At 48.9% G+C, this 19,856-nt stretch overlaps 1 protein-coding gene across 2 annotated transcripts in view; it reads right to left on the reverse strand.

Moving 5' to 3' along the window:
- Positions 1-19,856, reverse strand: part of KAZN (kazrin, periplakin interacting protein) — a 576,871-nt gene that overhangs the window by 153,374 nt on the left and 403,641 nt on the right. The gene's annotated exons all lie outside the window — the stretch shown is intronic.

The following is a 19,856-nucleotide window of genomic DNA, read 5'->3' on the forward strand; positions in this document are numbered from 1 at the left end:
GTGCCTCTGGGTGAATTTAACCTCCAACATTTCAGTCAGTAGCCAAGCACCTACCCGTGTGCACCACCCAGGGATTCCTTCATGTGCCGAATGGAGATAATAATAGTGCCCATCCCCAAGGGCTGCTGTGACGTTCTGTGAGTACTAGATGTCAAGCTCAAGAGGGGCCTGGCACAGGACAGCCCTCAGTAAAGGCTGGCAGCAGCTGCTAATATCACCCTAGAATATTCTGGACCCCATGGAGGGAAAGGGGGAGGAAGAGTACGTCTTGGTCTCGAGCTTCCCAGGACCTCCATAGACACAGGGGAGACACCCATCACTTGGTTGGAGATACCTAGGCTCCGGAGCCCACGAGTGCGGCAGGGCGGCTCACCAATCCAGAGTAATGACTTACTCCTGATTATTCACCAACCCAACTGAGCAGCTGCTCCAGGAAGAAATAAAGTATGCTCTGCATACTTTAAATGTTTCACTTATGAAAACTGGCAGGGCCGCCTTTCTAAATTGTTTAGCAATAAAGTCACTAACAAGCACCGTGGAGCCTGAGCTGTGCTCTCTGGAACCCGGGTGGGGAGCCCGCGGGATGGGGAGGGTGGGCTGCCTGCCAGCAAGGAGGTCGCTGGGGCTTCCAGAAGGCGCCATCTGGGATTCTTCAGAGGGGTACCAAGATCACATCCTGGTGTCCTGATGTGAAATTGGATCCTCCCTCTGCAGCCAAGCCCCAAGCGAGTGGGGGCAGAGGGGAGGGCCCTTCCGGCCTGGGATGTTTTCCCACACTCCAAGGGTGCCCTGGTTTCCAGCAAATGGAGTTAATTGAAAAATTACCTTGAGCTGAGAAACAGCAGGACTAGGCCATGGGGGAAGTGGTTCACAGGAAACCCTACTCGGCCTCCAGCATGACAGGACTCCAATGACCTGCAGCTGGAAGGACTGGGCATTCCAGGCATTCAGAACGTTTCTCTATGCCAGGCACACATCCATGCAACCTCCCAGCAACCTCGGAGGCTGGGGTTATTCCTCCTTTACAGGTGAAGAAACAAAGGTACAAAGAGTAAGAGGCTTGCTCAAGGAAGAAGGCTGCTGGGCAGCGGTTGGTCTCAGAACAAGAAGGCAGTGGCTTCCAGAAGGGAGAAGGAGAGGGAAGGAAAATAGCTGTCCATAGCACAGAGCACTTGCGATGTGCTGAGCACTGTTCTTTTATGTATAGCCATTCAATCAATCCTCACAAACTTCATCAGATAGGTTCTATTGTCACCCCCATTTTATAGATGAGAGAACTGAGGCACAGAGAGGTGAAGCAACTTGCCCAAGATCACTTGGTTGAGAAGCCTCCAGAGTGGGGCTCACAGCAGTTGAGGGCTGAGTACGTGACGCATGCAACTCTAAGCTGCAAGGTGAGGCATGGGTACCCCCTGTCTACTTCGCTGCCTGCCTGCCCCTCCTCGCTTTCTCCAGCTTATGGACTGAAAAAAGTAGAGATGTGACTTTTCTTCCTGCTCTTAGCCACTGCCTACTTCCACCCAAAGTCCCCTCTCCCCCACCCTCGGTCTTTCTGGCACACGCCACCAACATTTTACAAAGGTCAAATGCTGCTCTACTCCGCACGTTGCCTCTTGGGAGAGCAGAGGAGAAAACTATTCAAAAAATGCGAACTGAAAAAAACCCACAGCCTTCCACTACCCCCCACAGATATACACATGCATGTGCTGCACGCACCCAATTTGACTGGCCCAACACCAGGCCCTAGCACTGGGGTCTCAAAAACAAGTCGGAGGACAAAGAGGCAATGCAGAATGCTGACTAATGGTGACCAACTCCTGGGTTGTTTTCCTTGGAGGGTTACAAATGACCCTGCCAACCAAGACAAGGAAATAGCTTGTACACAGCAGCATTGTGCCGTGACCTTCTGGGCACCCCCAGCACCTATGCAGCCATGGCCCATGACCCAAGAAGTGCCGTTGAGCTGCAGCAAGCCCAGGGCCCAGATCAGCCCAAAACCCCCTGAGACCATCTCTCCTGGCCAGAGGTGCTTTCATGACCAAATATATTTTTCCTCGAAGCCATGCCCCTTACCCCCATCCCCAAGGAGAAAACTGAGGAGAAACCATTTGCTTGACACAAACTAGAGAACAGCAGGTTCTAGGTTTGGCTGCTGCAGAATCCAAGTATCCAGACTAGATGGGTGGATGGATGGATGGATGGATGGATAGATGGAAGGATGAAGGAAGGAAGGAAGGAAAGAAGGGTGAGTGAGACCCAGTGGATGAGAACTGTGTGGAGCAGATGAAAGGTTTTTCTTTTATCTACAAATTTTATAAGAGTCCCTGAGTGGCGCAAATGATTAACAAGCTCAGCTGCTAACCAAAAGGAGGACAGTTCGAGTCCACCCAGAGGTGCCTAGAAGAAAGGCCTGGTGATCTACTTCTGAAAAATCAGCCACTGAAAACCCTATGGAGCACAGTTCTACTCTGACACACATGGGGTCAGCATGAGTCGGAGTGGACTTGACGGCAACTGGTTTTACAGATTTTATTCTCATAAGTCTACCTCATCCTGTCCTACTTTCATGAGCTGAACTTCTAGATTTCTCCTCTTCCCACTCCCTCCACCCTGCACACCTCAAACCATACATATTCTCGGAACCTCTGGGCCTTGAGCTGGGGACCTCTTTCCTGGCACAGATAAACACTTGTGGCTGCTTGAGGGCAAGGAGGGAAGATATATGCAGGCTGGGCTTACAGGACTAGCGAAGGGATGTAGAGCAAAATAAAGCAAACACCACAGCTTGTGGATGCTTAAAACTGCTTCCACAGTTGGGCAACACAGCAGAAAATAAGCCAACTGAAAAAATAAGTGCCCTAATCAGAAGCAGGTGTTTGCATTGTAAGTCATCTTGTAACCAGAAAAGGCCCATGTCCCGTGGGCTTGCTGCCGGGTCCCTCTGGAATTGCAGGCTGATCACCAGCCAGGCCAGCGAGGTCACCCACCACCAGTGGTGGGCAATGCATAGCTGCAGACGTCCCAGGAATCCAAAGAAAAACCAATGCGAGCCTTGGTATTCTCTAGCCATGAGGCCCTGGGCAAGGATGTCCAAACCCAGGAGGCCAGGGGACAAGAGGACAGCAGCCCCTGGTCCTCCTCCAGGTGAGTGGACGGCACGGATTTCAGCAAAGACATCTGGCAGGGCCAAAGAGTTTTCAGCTAAGAACCTTCCAGCAATCATAAAAATTAACCCAGGATAGCCCAGGAAATTGCAGTGCCCAGGAAATTATCCCTGCTGCTCCTGATCTCCAGAGAAAACCATAAATCTCCTTCCAAATTAGCGTTTGCCTGCACATCTGCAAAATCTAATTTTGGGGAAGTGGAGGAAAAATAACCAGACCCCAACCCAGGCTGCCTGGCCTGGAAGGTAGACGGCTGGTTTAAGTTAAACATTTCTAGGCAGAGAAATTCAATCTCCCTTTTCACCAGTCGGCATTTAACATATTGCTTTTCTCTCCACCTTGGACCTCCTCCTTTTGTAATCTCCCTGATGCTTGCAAATGTTCACAGGACCCTCCTGTCAAGAGGCGAGTACCATAATGTTTAGACGGCCGTGGATGCTGTCTGTGGACCCCGAAAGCAGTATGTGAACCTGTTGTTAGCTGCTGTCGAGTCGGCCCCCGACTTACGGTGACTGCACGCTCAACACAATGAAATGCTGCCTGGTCCTTTGCCATTCCCACAATCAGCTGGGGATTGGATGTTGTAATCCATGGGGTTTTCAATGGTTGATTTTTGGAAGCAGATCGCCAGGCCTTTCTTCCTGGTCTGTCGTAGTCTGGAAGCTCCACTGAAACCTGTTCAGCATCATAGCAACACGCAAACCTCCACTGGTAGATGGGGAGTGACTACACATGAGGTGCACTGGCCAGGAACTGAACTGGGGTCTCCTGCATGGAAGGCAAGAGTTCTAACACTGAACTACCGCTGTCCCCCTGTGAGCCTGTTACTGACTGCCTTTGGGTTCCTCTTTGTCTAAGAGCTGTCAGCATGGGCGTGGAAGTGCCGGTAGGCTGCAAAAAAAGGAATGGCAGGCAGCCCAATTCTACAGTCCTGGCCCGGCCCAGGCTACTGTGCCAGCCGCAGCTGCCCCAAAAGCATTCCAGTCGCTTCTACCTCCCTCCCTGCCTGCCTGCTCCCAGGGGGCCCGCCTGATGTTTTAGGCTCCTGCTGCCTCCTCTTTAAACAAACGCCAGGAGAGCCAGGAGCACACACCTCGGGCTGGGAACATTCTTCCCTTGGATGCACAAGAGAAGGTTCTGGCTCCAGCAGCTCTTCATCCACCGCACAAACAGCTCCCGGTTGGGGGCAAGAGATCTAAGGCTGGTCAAGCTGGGCGGATCAGGGCAAGATGTCCTGTCTTCCACTCACCCAGCACCGTCTGTCTGCTGGGGTCGGAAGGAAAGATGCCTAGAGAAGTGAAGCTGGTACAGGAGGGTATAGGGTCCACTGTTACCTCAGAGGGTTAGCATGTCAAGGAAATAGATGATGCAAAATCCTCAAAGGATGGATGCTACCGTGAGATCGATTTTTGGCTCAATATAAAGCTGGTGTTGGTAGTTGCTGTCAAGTCACATGGCGACTCCGAGTGTGCAGAGCAGAACTGCTCCTTAGGGTTTTCAAGGCTGTGACCTTTTGGAAGCAGATTGCCAGGCCTGTCTTCCGAGGTACCTCTGATAGGCAGAAGACTGTGCGATGGGCACAGACCCTCATAAACACACACCCCACCCTACGGAGAAGCACCTCCCACACTGCGAGGGCCGACACGAACCCCATGCTTAAAAAACATCACTTATTATTTGCAATCCATTATCTTCCACTGTGTTTAAAATGGCTTATTAATAAAGCAAGGAGCACTGGTGGTACAACAGTGAAGCGCTCGGCTGCTAACTGAAAGGATGGTTGTTTGAAGCCACCCAGTAGAGGTGCTCTTGTTAGTTGCCGTCCAGTCAATTCCAATACATGGCAAGTCCATGTGACAGAGTAGAACTGCCCCATAGGGTTTTCTTGGCTATAATCTTTACGGAAGCAGACCACCAGGCCTTGAAAACCCTACGGAGCAGTTCTACTCTGCACACATGGAGCTGCCATGTGTCGGAATTGACTTGACGACACCCAGTGACAACAACAACAATAAAGCAGCAGCCACCACTGATTACCAAACGTGTTTGGTAAAGTAGAGGGTCAGGAAAATGAAGAAAACCCTCGAGAGCCACAACAATGGGCTCAAACCTGCCAATGATGATGAAGATGGCGTAGCCCCCGACGGTGTTTCGTTCTGTTATACATAAGGTCGCCATGACTTGGAGCCACCTCGACCGCAACTATTAACACCATTTATTAAGCACGTACTATATACCAAGCCCGCAGGGTGAGTACCATCATTCCCATTTTACATGATGAGGACACTAGGCTCGGGGGCTAAGCAGCTTGCCCAAACGCCCACAGTGTGGGCCTTCCCACAACTCAGAGGTCTCTGAAAACTGCTGACAGACGCCATCCTCTGAGGGGAAGCCCAAAGCCTAGCAGACGCTAACCCCAGAGTGTCTCCCCAGTGAGTCCTCCCCACTCCACATGCTTTATCTCCTACTGTTCATTGACTCTCAACTTATCTGACTTGGGCACCTCTCGGGTGAGCCTCCTATCACCGCAGCGCCCATGTGGGTATCAAACTAATAAAACTGGCATTTAGGGAGCACCTACTGTGTGCCAGGCACCATGCTAAGTGCTGTGCATGTATCATCTCATTTAATCTCCACAAAACCCCTACTAGATAGGGATAGCATCTCCAATTTACAGATGAGGAAACTGAGGCTCTGAGGGGTGAAATAGCTTGCACAAGGTCCTCATGGTTGGAATGAATTGGACCCAGGCAGCACGGCTGCAGGAGCCTGGTTGCACAATGGTTAAGCACTCAGTTGCTAACTGGAAGATTGGCAGTTCAAACTCACAGCAGCTCCATGGAGAGAGATGAGGCAATCTGTTCCCATAAAGACTTGCAGCTTTAGAAACCCTATGGGAAAGTTCTACTCTGTCCTATAGGGTTACTATGAGTTGGAGTTGACTTGATGGCAATGGGTTTTGGTTAGGCATGACTCTACGGCCCTAACCACTTGGTACACTGTTTCCAATGCTCCCCAATTTGGATCCCTGGTTCTGTATACTTGTCTTAGCGTGAGAGCTCAACTCTCCTCCCATGGGACTGATACCAAATAAAACCGGTAGGGCCAGCACCTCTGCTCTAAATAATGCCCAGCACAGAGCCAAGCCAACGTGCCCTTTGGTGAAATTCTTACCTTCCTGGGCTGCCCATGGTCTGCCCTGCCATGAGTAGGCAACATCTGGCTGCTGGCTATGTAACTAGGTCACCTCTAAGGGGAATCAATCAGTGCTTCCAGGGAAATGGCCATGCTCCAGACACAGCCTGGAAAACCCGACTCCCGGCAGGAAGGCTGAGAAAAGCCAGGCGCCGTCTGGGGGGCCTGGAGCACCAGCTGCTACCACTGACCTCGGTGTGCTCTGCTTGATGGCTGATGGGCCATGAGGCAGGCAAGGGGGAAGTCACAGCAGCGTTTCTGGGGCCTACAAGCAGGCAGTGTGGGCGGCACAGCACAGTGTGGGGAGCTGGGGGGCACACCCGTAAACCTAACTCAGCCCTGTGCTCAAAAGGAAGTCAACAGACTCAGGGGTCCACCTATAAGCCCACCTAGGAAAGGTGCAATAAACAGATGGGTGGGAGGAGAGGAACGGAGACCGAAAAACAAACCTATTGCCACTGCGTCGATTCCGACTCAGAGCGACCCTACAGAACAGAGTAGAACTGCCCCATAGGGTTTCCAAGGCTGTAATCTCTATGGAAGCAGACTGCCACATCTTTCTCCTGAGGAGCTGCCTGGGGGTTCAAACTGCAGACGTTTTGGTTGGCAGCTGAGCACTTGACCACTGCGCCACCACGGCTCCTGAGGAGCAGAGAGGACGTGATTAATTATGACCAGGAGACTTCAGAAGGAATCTAAGAGGTGGTGACTACTTAGCCGGTCCTTGAAGATGGAGACAGAAGGGAAAGGGGAGAAACAGTGAACAGTGAATAGAAGAGATAACTGTGCTCCTTTGCAGGGGTATGGAATGGGGCCTGGCTACACAAGCACTCAAGCAAATCTGTGTAATTATCAACCGACCTCGAGTTCCTAGGTGATGCAAATAGTTAATGCGTTCAGCTGCTAACCTAAAGGCTGCATGTTTGAGTCCGCCCAGAGATGTCTCGAAAGAAAGGTGTGGTGGTCTACCTCCAAAAAATCAGTCATTGAAAATCCTACGGAGCACAGTTCTACTCTGACACACATGAGGTTGCCATGAGTTGGAGTCAACTTGATAGTAACTCATTTGGTTTTTGGTTAAGGCTTGCCTAGAATCCACAACACCTAGCAAGGGGCACCAACACGCACTTGCTGAAGGAAGGATTTTCACATTCCACAGTGGATGGCTGTGCCTGCTCCCAGCACCCATTCACAGCGGTGAACATTCTTCCCCATCCTCCCATCTTTCTTTGGGAAACACCTCATTCTCAGTCCCTGTGTTTCACTGGGGCTCACCATGCCTGTCTCCAACTCTTTCCCAAGAAGGGCACAGGATCGGGGCCTAGCCAATCAGTGCACTCTGTGCTACTGGACCATGTGATTGGCTCAAGGCTGTCACATGGTCAGCCCTGGGCTTTCTGCTAGAAATACTGGGAATGAAGGACTTTTTATACTGGAGGTCCTAAAAAGGCAAATGTTACTTAGACCTGTAAGGGGCCACCTTTGCCATCAGAAAAGAAAAGCCTGCAAAAGGATTGAGCCCGAACAGTTGAAAGCAGAGATGGGATATGACATGGTCTGAGCCCCTGGATGCAGCTATGCCTGAAGCCAGTCCTACTTCTGATTGTGTCAGTTATAGGAGCCATGAATTTCCCTTTTTGTACGTCAGTTTCAGTTGTGTTTCTATCATCTGCAACTCAAATACTCTCTGGGCAGGTGGCAGGGAAGTGAAAGTGCAAACAACGCAAAGTTGGCTTGTTCACTCCTTTTTTTATTCTAACAGTTTTGAGCACCAAGCACAGACCTCTCTGAGTCTCTGAAGCTGCCATCGAGGTGACCAGGAGGGTTGGCTGAATCCTCCCACTCCCTCTGTTATCTTTAACGTGGTTAAGGCCAGAAACCCACAGCCCTAGGAGAGAGCCTGCTGCTAAGGACACCTGTGCAGAGCCCACCCATGCCTGGCCCTGCAGCTGAAGTTTACAGAGCTGCTCACGACCCTCCTGCTTTGCAGTGCCCAGCCCAGCCCAGAGAGGCAGCCACCAGGACCTCCCAGAAATCCTAGACCTACCTGAGGCAGGGGCCTGGAGAGACAGGATGTGCTTGGCACCTGTGAGGGACAGGGTTCCTTTGTTAGTCCTCACTGGGTGGAATCCCTCCTCTTCCACTTCCTGGCTCTATGGCCTGGAGTAAGCTTCTTAACCTCCCTGTGCCTCAGTGATTTCATCTGCTAAATGGGAGATACCAGCACCTAATGCATTTGGGCTGCTTAACGCAGGCGTTCCGAGCTCAGGTTCATCAGCATTGATTATCACCTAAGTGCACACAAGTAATGCCAGAATCTTGTGCCTAAGGTGACTTGGGGGACAGAAGAGAAGCAACAGTGTCTCTTTAAGAACACAACTACTCAGAACACTGGTTCGTCCGCTCGGCAGACGGCGAGTGTATAAAGGATCCAGTGAGCAGGAGGCTGAGCAGTACCCTAGAAACCAAGGTCAGATCAGCCAGTGAACAGGACCAGCAAGTTAGCCCAGGAAACAGGAAGGTGAAGCTGGCACAGGGACAGGAAGAGAGCAGGGCTCTGCCCCTGAGGCCACCAGGGTTGCCTGCAGACAGAAGCCCAGTCACCTTGGAGAGGTGGTCACAGAGGGCCTTTGGGGGGCTTCGGGGAAGTCCCTGATGCCTAACCCAGAAGCCTGGCATGAAGAGATGAAAGGGCAGCTGTAGGTCATTTCAAACAGCCCTGTAGCTGCCTGAACACACAATAAAGTCTCCTCTAACTAGCTCCTAGGAGCCCTGGTAGCTCAGTGGTTAAGAGCTTGGCTACTAACCTAAAAGGTCAACCGTTCAAATCCACCAGCCACACCTTGGAAACACTATGGGGCAGTTGTACCCTGTCCTGTAGGGTCGCTATGAGTTGGACTCGACAGCAATTTTTTTTTTAACTAGATCCCAAATGGCTATAGTGCCAATTAACTGGAATTTTGACTTAACTTTGAGGACAGAGAGGTAAACAATGAAAAGACTATTTGAAGCAATGGGTTATTATTTTAATCCAAGTTGTAGGGGAAGCTGCAGGGCCAGGAACAACCACCACTCATAAGGTGTTCAGGCTCTAAATTAGGATCCGGAAGCTCTGGAGAAGCCCAAAATATCAAAGAATGAGTCATCTAGGCTCCATCTGTTCTGATAACCAAGACAGGGAACTCACTGCCGTCGAGCCGATTCTGACTTATAGCGACCCTACAGGACAGAGCAGAACTGCCCCGCAGGGTTTCCAAGGAGCGGCTGGTGGATTTGAACTACTGACCTTTTGGTTAGCAGCCAAACGCCTAACCACTATGCCACCGGGGCATCTAGACAATGAAGCAGAAAGGCATTTTAGGAACTGTTCAACAACGCTGGAAACACTTAAGAGCTTCTGAGGGCTAATTCCTGAAAATATCCTTAACCATAAGCACCATGAGGGCAAGACTATGTTTTATTGAGGGCTGTATCGTAGACACTTAAGGATTCTGACCCATGGTAGGGGAAAGATAGTGAATGAACGTCGAGGGCTCTCCCATACCCCACTTGTTTATAGAGATACAGTGGCTAGGTGACATAAATGATGAAAACCAAAACCCGCTGCTGTAGAGTGGATTCCGACTCACAGCGGCCCTACAGGTATAAAACCAAAGGAGCTCACTGTCTTTCATCAGACCCGGAGGCTGGAGGAGGGCAGGTCTGCAGTCACTTAATCACGTGACATCTTCATTGATGACACTGTATTCAATACAGGACTGAAAGAGGGACAGGCAAGCACCAAAGCCAGGGTTCCCCAGCAGTGTGGACTACTCTCCACGAGGGAGTCACCTCCTTCTCCCTCATCAGCTACCCGGTTGGAGGGGAACCTCCTTCCCTCCCAGGCTTCACGCTTCTGTGGGAAGGTCACACAGTTAACGTCACACTCCATGCCTCACTCTGCCCGGTGGTGACCAAGCTGATTGGTGGGGCTGGGAGAAGTTGTTGGGCGATTGTGAGTTCCTCCTTGGGACATGCTTGCTGCAAGGCACGTGTGTTTTCACCATTTTCGTGGAGGCCTGCTGATGGCTGAGAGCTGAGTCCAATGCCGAGGTGTGAGACGAGGAAGCCCACCCGGCAGCCCACCCGAGTCACTGTCTCTAAGCTGGTCACTGGTCAGTAACAAAGTGATCTTTTTGATGCCCATCTGTCCTACTCCTTCCTCTATCTTTCAACAGGTTCCAAATTCCCCAATTATCAGTGGTGGGGTTCACCCGGCAGCTGCCCTTCCTGCCAGGTGAGGATCATCCACAGATACACCCATCAAACTGGTGGACTGGGTTTCTCCTGAGGTCCTTCCAGCACAAACGCTGATGCACATATGATCTCCCCACACTTGGGGCATTTCCTGAAGCCCTCCTCTGTGCTCCAGGTGGACACAGAGGGAGGCAGAGGTGCAGGGCCCCTATGGCCCCTGTCCCTGAGGAGGTTGTAGAATGAGAGGAGGGCCCAGACTCCTCAAGAAATGCTCATCCCAACACCCTGTCTTGGCTACACTGTGCCCCAGGTGACCTGTGCTAGTGGCAATGCAAGGACGAAGCACACAGTGGCTGGAATGAGCAAGAAAGGCTTTGCGGAAGGGCTGGGGCCCAGGGCAGGGTGGATACGGACTTAGTTTGAGATGGGAAGATAGTAGGGTAAGAATGAGAAAGGTATGAGCTGACTAATGGGGCAGTGAGGAGACCCTGAGCTCAGTAAGGGAGTTAACTATCTTTGGTTCCCAGCACCCATGTAGCAGGTCCTCCTGCCAAGTAGATGAACGAGAGAGGCCTTGTCAGATGTGGGGAGAGGCTGAGGAGGGCATCTTTCTGCCTCAAGTTAAATATTCTACAGAGGAGAAACACCTCTTCCAGGATGAAGCTCCATGAGGGCAGGATCATTCTGTTCAGCTGGGCCCGCTATCTCCAGCACCTAGAATAGCGAGTGCCAGGCCCCCAGCTGGGGCTATGTACATATTTTTTGAACAAGTGATTACATGCACAAATGGGCAAATGTGATTTGATGAACAGATGCTCAACTGAAATCCAAGCAGTAGGTCAGCTTGATGACCAATGGATGTCCAGGGACATGAATGAGCTGGGAGTGCCAGCGTGTAGGAAGGAGGGATGTGACCAATGAAGGGGGAAGCGGAGTCAGAGAGGTGACACCTGAGCTGTTGGGGTGGGGGGTGGGGGTGAGGAGGGTAAATCACTATCTTTATGCACACAAGCAGCTGAGTGGCTGGCACAGCTGGGTGGTACGAGGCCACTGGGGTACAATATAGGTGACCAACTGTCCCTGCTTGCCCAGGACTAAGGGGTTTCCTGGATGCAGGATTTTCAGCACTTAAGATCAGGAAAGTCCGGAGCAAAATGGGATGAGGTGGCCACCTTAGGTACAGGAGTGTCCTCAACAGCATCCTATAGGGAACAAGGTCACCAATGGTACCAACCACATTTGTAAGGTGTCTTAGAGTTGTCAGGAGTCCCTGGGTGCAAACAATAAATGTGCTTGGCTGCTAACCAGAAAGTTGGAGGTTTGAGTCTATCCAGCGGTGCCTCAGAAGAAAGGCCTGGAAATCTACTTCTGAAAATTCAGTCATTGAAAACTCTATGGCGCACAGTTCTACTGTGACACACATGAAGTTCCCATGAGTTGAGTTGAGGGCAAATGGTTAAGAGTTTGCAAAGCACTTCTGTATCCTCAGGCTCCTTTAAAGCTCAAACAAATCTGCAAGCAAAGCCTGCTGGCATTATGAACCTTCTTTCACAGAACAAGGAAACTGAGTTCAGAGAGGGTGAGTGACCTGCAAAAGGCCACACAGCAGGTAGGTAAGCAGCAGGACCAGGTCTGATGTTCTCTCCTCCACCTCCCTGCCTTTCCATACACACTGGGAGGACATTAAATAGAAAAGAGCCGTCTGTTGGCACAGCTGTGGGCGGTGCTGACTCCCTCCGGGCCTGATGGACAATGCGAAGAAAGCAACAGAGGCCCATCCCCAAGAGAGGACTTGGGGGCCCCAGGAAAATGGGCCCATCTGGACCTCTGCTCTTCTGAGATTCTGGAATGGGGTGAGCAGGCGGCCACCTACTCGGATGCTGGACGAGAGGGTGGAGGAGGGGGAGGATGGAGGAGGAGGGGGAGGACTGGCCGGCTGCCCTGCCTACCTCTCCCACAACATCACAATTATGGCATCCCTTGGGGAAGACCAGATCGCCAAAGGCCTTTGTGAAAGGGAGACAGATCATCCCCCAAGGCACCCAGCAGCCCCTAGAGGCCAGAGGGGTCAGCCTCCTCTTGGCAGCTGGTGAGGGAATAGGCTAGGGCACAGTGGGTGGTGGGGGGAGGAAGCAGAGGGGGAAGGAAGACGCTTTGGGGAAAGCATTAGTGGAAGGCACTCCTAGAGAAGCCTGCTCAGTGACTCTCAAACTGTAGCTGTATGAGCATCACCAGGAGGGCTTGTTAAGACACACACAGTTGTGTCCACTCCCAGTTTTGGATTCAGTAGGTCGGGACCAGGCCGAGAATCTGCACTGCGAACAAGTTCCCAGGTGATGCTGATGCTGCTGGTCCTGGCACCACATTCTGAGAACCACTGGCCTAGCTAATGGGGTTATTGGGGGTTGGGGGGCAAGGCAAAGGCACAAGGGACAGGTGGGCCACTGGAGGCTTGGAAGACCCACCAAAGTACAGATGGAAGGTGCTGGAGGCCTTGGTCCTCAAACCTGAGTGTGAGTCAGAATCAAATGGAAGGGAGGAGGGGATTTGTTTAGAATGCAGAATCTTGGACCCACGCCCAGGTATCTGGATCGTCTAGGTCTGGCATGGGGCCCAGGAAACAACCTAAAGAAGAAAAGAAAAATGCAAGCTCCCAAGTAATTCTGATGCAGGCGGTCCATGGGCTACACTGAGCAGCGTGGCATTCTTCGGGGAGTAGAGTGGAAAAATACACATCTCAGAGTTTATAAGCTGTGACGCGCCATAGAAACGTTTGTTAATACCATACCCTGACTATTCCAGGGCCTGCTGCACCATCCAATAGAGTAGCCACTTGTCACATGGGGCCTTTTACAATTGAAAAAAAAAAATTAAAATTCAATCTTCAGTCACACTAGCCACATTCCAAGTGCTCAGGAGCCACAGGTGGCTAGCGACTACCGTCCTGGAGAGCACAGATACAGAACATTTCCATCTTTCCAGAAAGTTCTATTGGACAGTGCTAGCCCAGAGAGAGTACACTGTCTGCCTGCCTCCATTTCCCCTTCTACAAAATGGGGCTACCCCCTAGGTCATACCCACGGTGCAGGAGAGAGTAAAGACTCCACCCATTTTCCTCTGAAATGGGCGAGGGGTGATGTTTCCAGCTCATACCTAAAGAACCCCTGCGCTCACTGGTGAGAGACGTCAGCCCACCGTGGCAGGGCAGATATCCACGTCTGACCCAGAACCCACAGGAGGCTGCCTCTATCCCTGCAGTGAGAAAGGCAGGGACAGAAACTTCCATCCTGGCTGGCTGCTTGTGCAGACAGAGGCCCCTCAAAGGCAGATAGGAAGGATGAAGTCTCAGGTGGTGGAAAGGAAGGCCAGTCCGCAATGCAAGCGCACCCAGATGGGAGCTGATCAGCAAACGGCTGGTAAGGCTAGAGAAAGGCCTGTCCTGAGGTTAGTGATGACTGACTGTCAGCCTGGGCCAGATATTTGAAGGCGACAGACAGCAGGGAATACTCATGGTGTAGGGTGGTTGCAAGGAGCCCTAGTGACACAATGGTTACATGGTTGGCTGCTAACCGAAAGGTCGGCGGTTCAAACCCACCCAGCGGCTTCATGGGAAGAAAGACATGGTGATCTGCTCCCATGAAGAACACAGCCTGGGAAACCCTATGGGGGCAATTCTACTCTGTCCTATAGGGTCACTATGAGTCGGAATCGACGTGATGGCACACAACAGGGTGGCTGCAGAGCCATAACCCCCATTGGTCCAGCCTTTCCAGCCCTTAATCTGAGAGGAAAGACAGAGGTGGCATCTGGTGGCCTGGATGGGGATGATGGAGGCTTAGATGGAGTGCTGGCGTCACCCCCACCATGACCCCGGGCTGAAGGAATCTTCTTGAATACCCTGAATGGGGGAACCCCAGTCCTTGCCTGATCAACTCCAGTGCAGAGAACAAACTACCTCCCACAGCAGGCCACCCTGTGGCTGGGCAGAATGTCCCTCTTGGGCAGAACGTCCCTCTTAGGCAGAGGGAAACATTGTCTTCCTGCAACTTCTAGGCACCAGTTTAGAAGGCAGATCTGCCCACGGCAAATCCCCAGGTACCGAGTGGTCCTTCCACTTAGTAGTTGCAAATATAATATAGAAAACAAACTTTACCAAAGGCTCAAATTGACACCAGTACTGTTTAAACTCTTCCAAAAGATACAGAAAGAAGAAATACTCCCTAATTCATTCTATGAAGCAAACATAACCCTGATACCAAAACCAAACAAAGACACCACAAGAAAAGAAAACTACAGGCCTATATCTCTTACGAACACAGATGCAAAAATCCTCAACAAAATACTAGCCAACAGCATATTAAAAGAGTCAAACACCATGACTAAGTGGGATTTATTCCAGGAATGCAGGGATGATTCAACATTAGAAAATCAATCAGTGTAATATACCATATGAATAGAACAAAGGAAAAGAACCACATGATCATCTCTATGGATGCAGAAAAAGCATGTGATAAAATCCAACACCCTTTCTTGATGAAAACCCTAAACATTGGACTAGAAGGGAAATTCCTCAATATGATTCAGGGCATATATGAAAAACCAACAACTAACATTATACTTAATGGAGAAAGACTGAGAGCTTTCCCCTTGAAATTAAGAACAAGAAAAGGGTGTCATCTCTCACCACTTCTATTCAATATTGTATTAGAAGTCCTAGCCAGAGCAATAAGACAAGAAAAGGAAATAAAAGGTATCCAGATTGAAAAAGAAGAAGTAAAATTATCTGTATTGGCAGATGATATGATCCTACCTATAGAAAATCCCAAAAAAGTCCACAAGAAAACTTCTAGAGCTAATGGAGAAACTTAGCAAAGTTGCAAGCTACAAGGTCAACAAACAAAAATCAGTTGGGTTTCTATACACCAGAAATGAGAAATCTGAAAGGGAAATTAAGGAAACAATTCCATGTACAGTGGCATCTAAGAGAATAAAATACCTAGGAATAAATCTAACCAGGGATGTGAAGGACTCATACAATGAAAACTATAAAACACTGCTGAAAAAGATTAAAGAAGACTTAAATAAATGGAAAGATATTCCGTGTTCAGGGATTGTTAAGATGTCAGTACTACCAAAAGTGATCTATAAATCAAAATTCCAACAGCTTTCTTTACAGAACTAGAAAACCCAATCTTCAATTTTATATGGAATGGCAAGAGGCCCCCGAATAGCTAAAGCAATTTTGAAAGAAAAGAACAAAGTAGGAGGACATTTCCTAATTTTAAAACATACTCTATAGCTACAGTAATCAAAGCAGACTGGTTCTGGTATAACAACAGACACACAGACCAATGGAATAGAATTCAGAGTCCAGAAATAAATCCACACATCTATGGACAACTAATTTTTGACAACAGTGCTAAGATCATTTGATGGAGAAAGAAGAGTCTCTTCAATAAATGGTGCTGGGAAAACTGGATTTCCACATGCAGAAAAATGAAACATGACCCATGCCTCACACCATACACAGAAACAAATTCAAGGTGAATTAAGGACCTAACTGTGCAAACTAAAACCATAAAATTCTTAAAATAAAAAGCAGAGGCAATGCTGTCAGGCCTAGCTTTTAACAATGGATTATCTAACATAATAACAAAAGCACAAACAGCAAAAGACAAAATAAATAAATGAGACCTCATAAAAATTAGGAACTTTTGTTCGTCATAAGACTTTACAAAAAAAGCAAAAAGATAAACTACCAACTGGGAGAATATCTTCGGAAATCATATGTCCGATAAGAATCTAATAACCAAAATATATGTAAAACTTTTGACAACTTAGCAATAGGCAACCCAATCAAAAAATGGGCAAAGGACTTGAACAGCCATTTCACCAAAGAGGACATTCAAATGGCCACCAAACACAAGAAAAGATGCTCAGCATCATTAGCCATCAGAGAGATGCAAATCAAAACCACAATGACATACCATTTCACTCCTATTAGGATGGCTAAGATTAAAAAAAAAAAAAACAGAAAATAACAAATATTGGTGAGGATGCGGGGAAACTGGAACCCTTATCCATTGCCGGTGGGAACGCAAAGTGGTATACCATTGTGGAAAACAATGTGGTGGTTCCTCAAAAAACTAAAAACAGAACTACCATATGACCCAGAAATTCCACTCTTAGGTATATACCCAAAAGACTTGAAAGCAAAGATTCAAACAGAGACTTGTACACCAATGTTCACTGCAGCACTATTCACAATAGCCAAAAGGTGGAAACAACCTAAATGCCCATCAACGGATGAAGAGATAAACAAAATGTGGTACATACATACAATGAAATACTACTCAGCCAGTAGGAGAAATGGAATCTTGATACACGCTACAACATGGCTGGAACTAGAAAACATTACACTGGGTGAAATAAGTCAATTACTAAAGGACAAACATTATATGACCTCATTTATATCAAAAGACAAGAAAAGGCAAATGCATAGAGAACAAAGTTTATTAGTGGTTACAAGGGGCAAGAGGAAGAGGGAAAGGTGGGGGGAAAGGGGTTAACGCTGATAGAAATATTGCACTGATTAAGGGTAGGGTTGCACAGCTGATTATTGTAATTGCTGTCAAGAAGTTGTACACCTGTAAAAAGCTGAACTGGCAAAAGTTGTGTAATAGATACATATACAACAACAACAAAGAATAGCTGCGGAGGCTGTTTATGTACAACCAAAAACATCCTGGGATTTGGTTTCTTGGTCTGGAGGCCTAAGGTCAGGGTTTCAGGGGACATCCCAGTTAATTGGCCTAATAACATGTTTAGTGCTTCTGTTCTACCTCCCAGTTCATTAAGTAGTGCCTGAGGTCTTAAAAGCTTGCAGGCGACATCCAAGCCACAACAACTGGTCTCTTTTTGCCTGGAACAACAGAGGAAGAAGGAGAGTCAGGTATAGGAGGAAGATATGGAATGTGTGGCTAATTGCCTCCATGAACAACTGCCTCCTTTGCCATGAGACCAGAAGAACTGGATGAGTTGGCTACCATTACTGAATATTTTGATCAGAGATTCCATAGAAGAATGCTGATCAAAAAGGGGAAAATGTGAACAGAATTTCAAATTCTCATGGACTCCAGACTTCCTGGAGCCATCAAGTTTGGATGAACCACTGAAACTATTGCCCTGAGATAATCTTTAAACCTTAAACCAAAAATATCCCGAGTCTTCCCAAAACCAAACAAGTTTAGCTGAACTAGTAAAAAATGTCTGCCTTGAGCATTACACTCTTTTAAGAACTATCTATATGAGATTAAAGTGACAACAGCAACTTGAAAGATTAGATAGGAACCTTAGTGGGCAGTGAATTCATGTTAATGGGGGAGAAACAACTCAGAAAAGGAGGGTGGAAATGGTTGTACAACTTGAAGAATGTAATCAATGTCACTAAATGGTATATGTGAAAACTGCTGAAATGGTGTATGTTTTGCTGTGTATATTCTCAATAACAACAACAAAATAAACAGAAATAAAAAAAAGAAAGTGAAAAAAAAAATGCATATAAAATCACTAAAAGGAGCTTAACCGATTTAAAAAAAAAAAAAAGCCCAAGTAATTGTCCTTCAAAATAAATACATTAAACAAAAATAATGTGTTTTGGCATCACAGTAACAGACTATAACAATGTAATTACAGAAAAAAGATTACCTGAATTTACTTCTTTCCTAAATCTTCCCAGCACAGTTGTGAGGCAGTAGTGCTCTGGGTTAAGTGCTTGACTACTAGCTGAAAGGTTGGCAGTTTGAACACAGCCAGAGGTGCCTCAGAAGATAGGCCTGCGATCTGCTTCTGAAAAGTCACAGCCTTGAAAACCCTATGAAGCAGTTCTACTCTGCACACATGGAGTCACCATGAGTCAGAAGTGACTCAATGGCAGCTAAGAACAAGAAGTTTAAGAAACACTAGGCATAAAGTATCTAGGCCAGGATATCTCCAGATGTGGTCCTGGGACCATCAGAGGTAGGGGTAAAGATGGGGGTATGCTGCAAGTAGAGGGTCCTGAGGAGGCAGGGCCAAGATGGCAGAGTAGTCAGACACTTCCGGTGGACCCTCTTACAGCAAAGACCTGAAAAAACAAGTGAATTGATTATATATGGCAATCTGGGAGCCCTGAACATCAAAGATAGAGTTGAGGAACCGGACTGAGTGGCAGGGGGAGGGAGAGACAGTTTGGAAGCAGCAAGGAGTTGCCAGACTTGACCCCTTCAGGCCTGATCAGCTTGGGGGTGAGCAGTGAGGCAGGCAAGCGGTGCTTGGGAGGAGTGTTTTCTGCACCGGGAGAGATCCAGCGCCAGAGAGTCTACACGGCCACCCAGAACCAGTGAGAAGAACCGTGGATCGATGTAAGATAAGTAATTGTGTAAGGCCTACCACGCGAATCAAAAACACCTCCTTTAGGGAGAAACTTCTCTTCCATTTACCTCCCCGCTCCCTGCTCTGTACTGGATCCCAGACCGGCTTCAGCAATTGCCAAGTCCCCTGGGCCGGAAGTAGGACCCATCACACGACTGGAGCCATTCTCCCTGCCTCAGAGAGTGAACAAATTAACAAACAGAGGAAACAATTAACTGCCGGCTCCTCTAAGCCAGGAACCCAGGTTAGGCACAGCTCCTTTGCCTAGGCACAGGCATAAGGCATCCATGGACTTTGAGTACCTTTCCCCCTACATAGACTTGTCTGGGCCCATCTCAACAGCATAGGCCCTCATTACCGCAGTACAACAGGGTACACACCAGAAGTCTAACTTCAACTGTTTCAGCTGTGAAGTGGCAGGTTCTTGACAATTGACACCGTCGGCCCATTAAGCAGGGTCTTCACCTACCCACATCAGGGGCCTAAGGACTGGTGGCCCCACCCACACCACCTAGCTACCTGTGAAAAGGGCCCATGAATAATAGGTGCCCCCCAGTCCTTACAGCCAACAGCATTAGGTATTCACAGTTCAGCTGCAAAACCCACCCACCTACGCACTCTACAGAACAGGGACATGCCTTCCTCCCGGACACTCAGAGGTGGCCGTCAGCCCCCTGCCTTACTCAGCGTGTCCCCCTGCTGCAGCCAGATGCCTGTGCCCACACCAATCACCCATGCTTGTCTAGGACTGTAGGTGAGAGCCTACACCACACACTTGGTGGCTATCTACCTGGGCACCTGAGCTGAATCCATACAGAAGGAGTGGGTGGACTCCTGAGCTCACATACC

Source organism: Trichechus manatus, unplaced genomic scaffold (genome assembly GCF_000243295.1).
Source record: "Trichechus manatus latirostris isolate Lorelei unplaced genomic scaffold, TriManLat1.0 scaffold00048, whole genome shotgun sequence".
Lineage (NCBI taxonomy): Eukaryota > Metazoa > Chordata > Mammalia > Sirenia > Trichechidae > Trichechus > Trichechus manatus.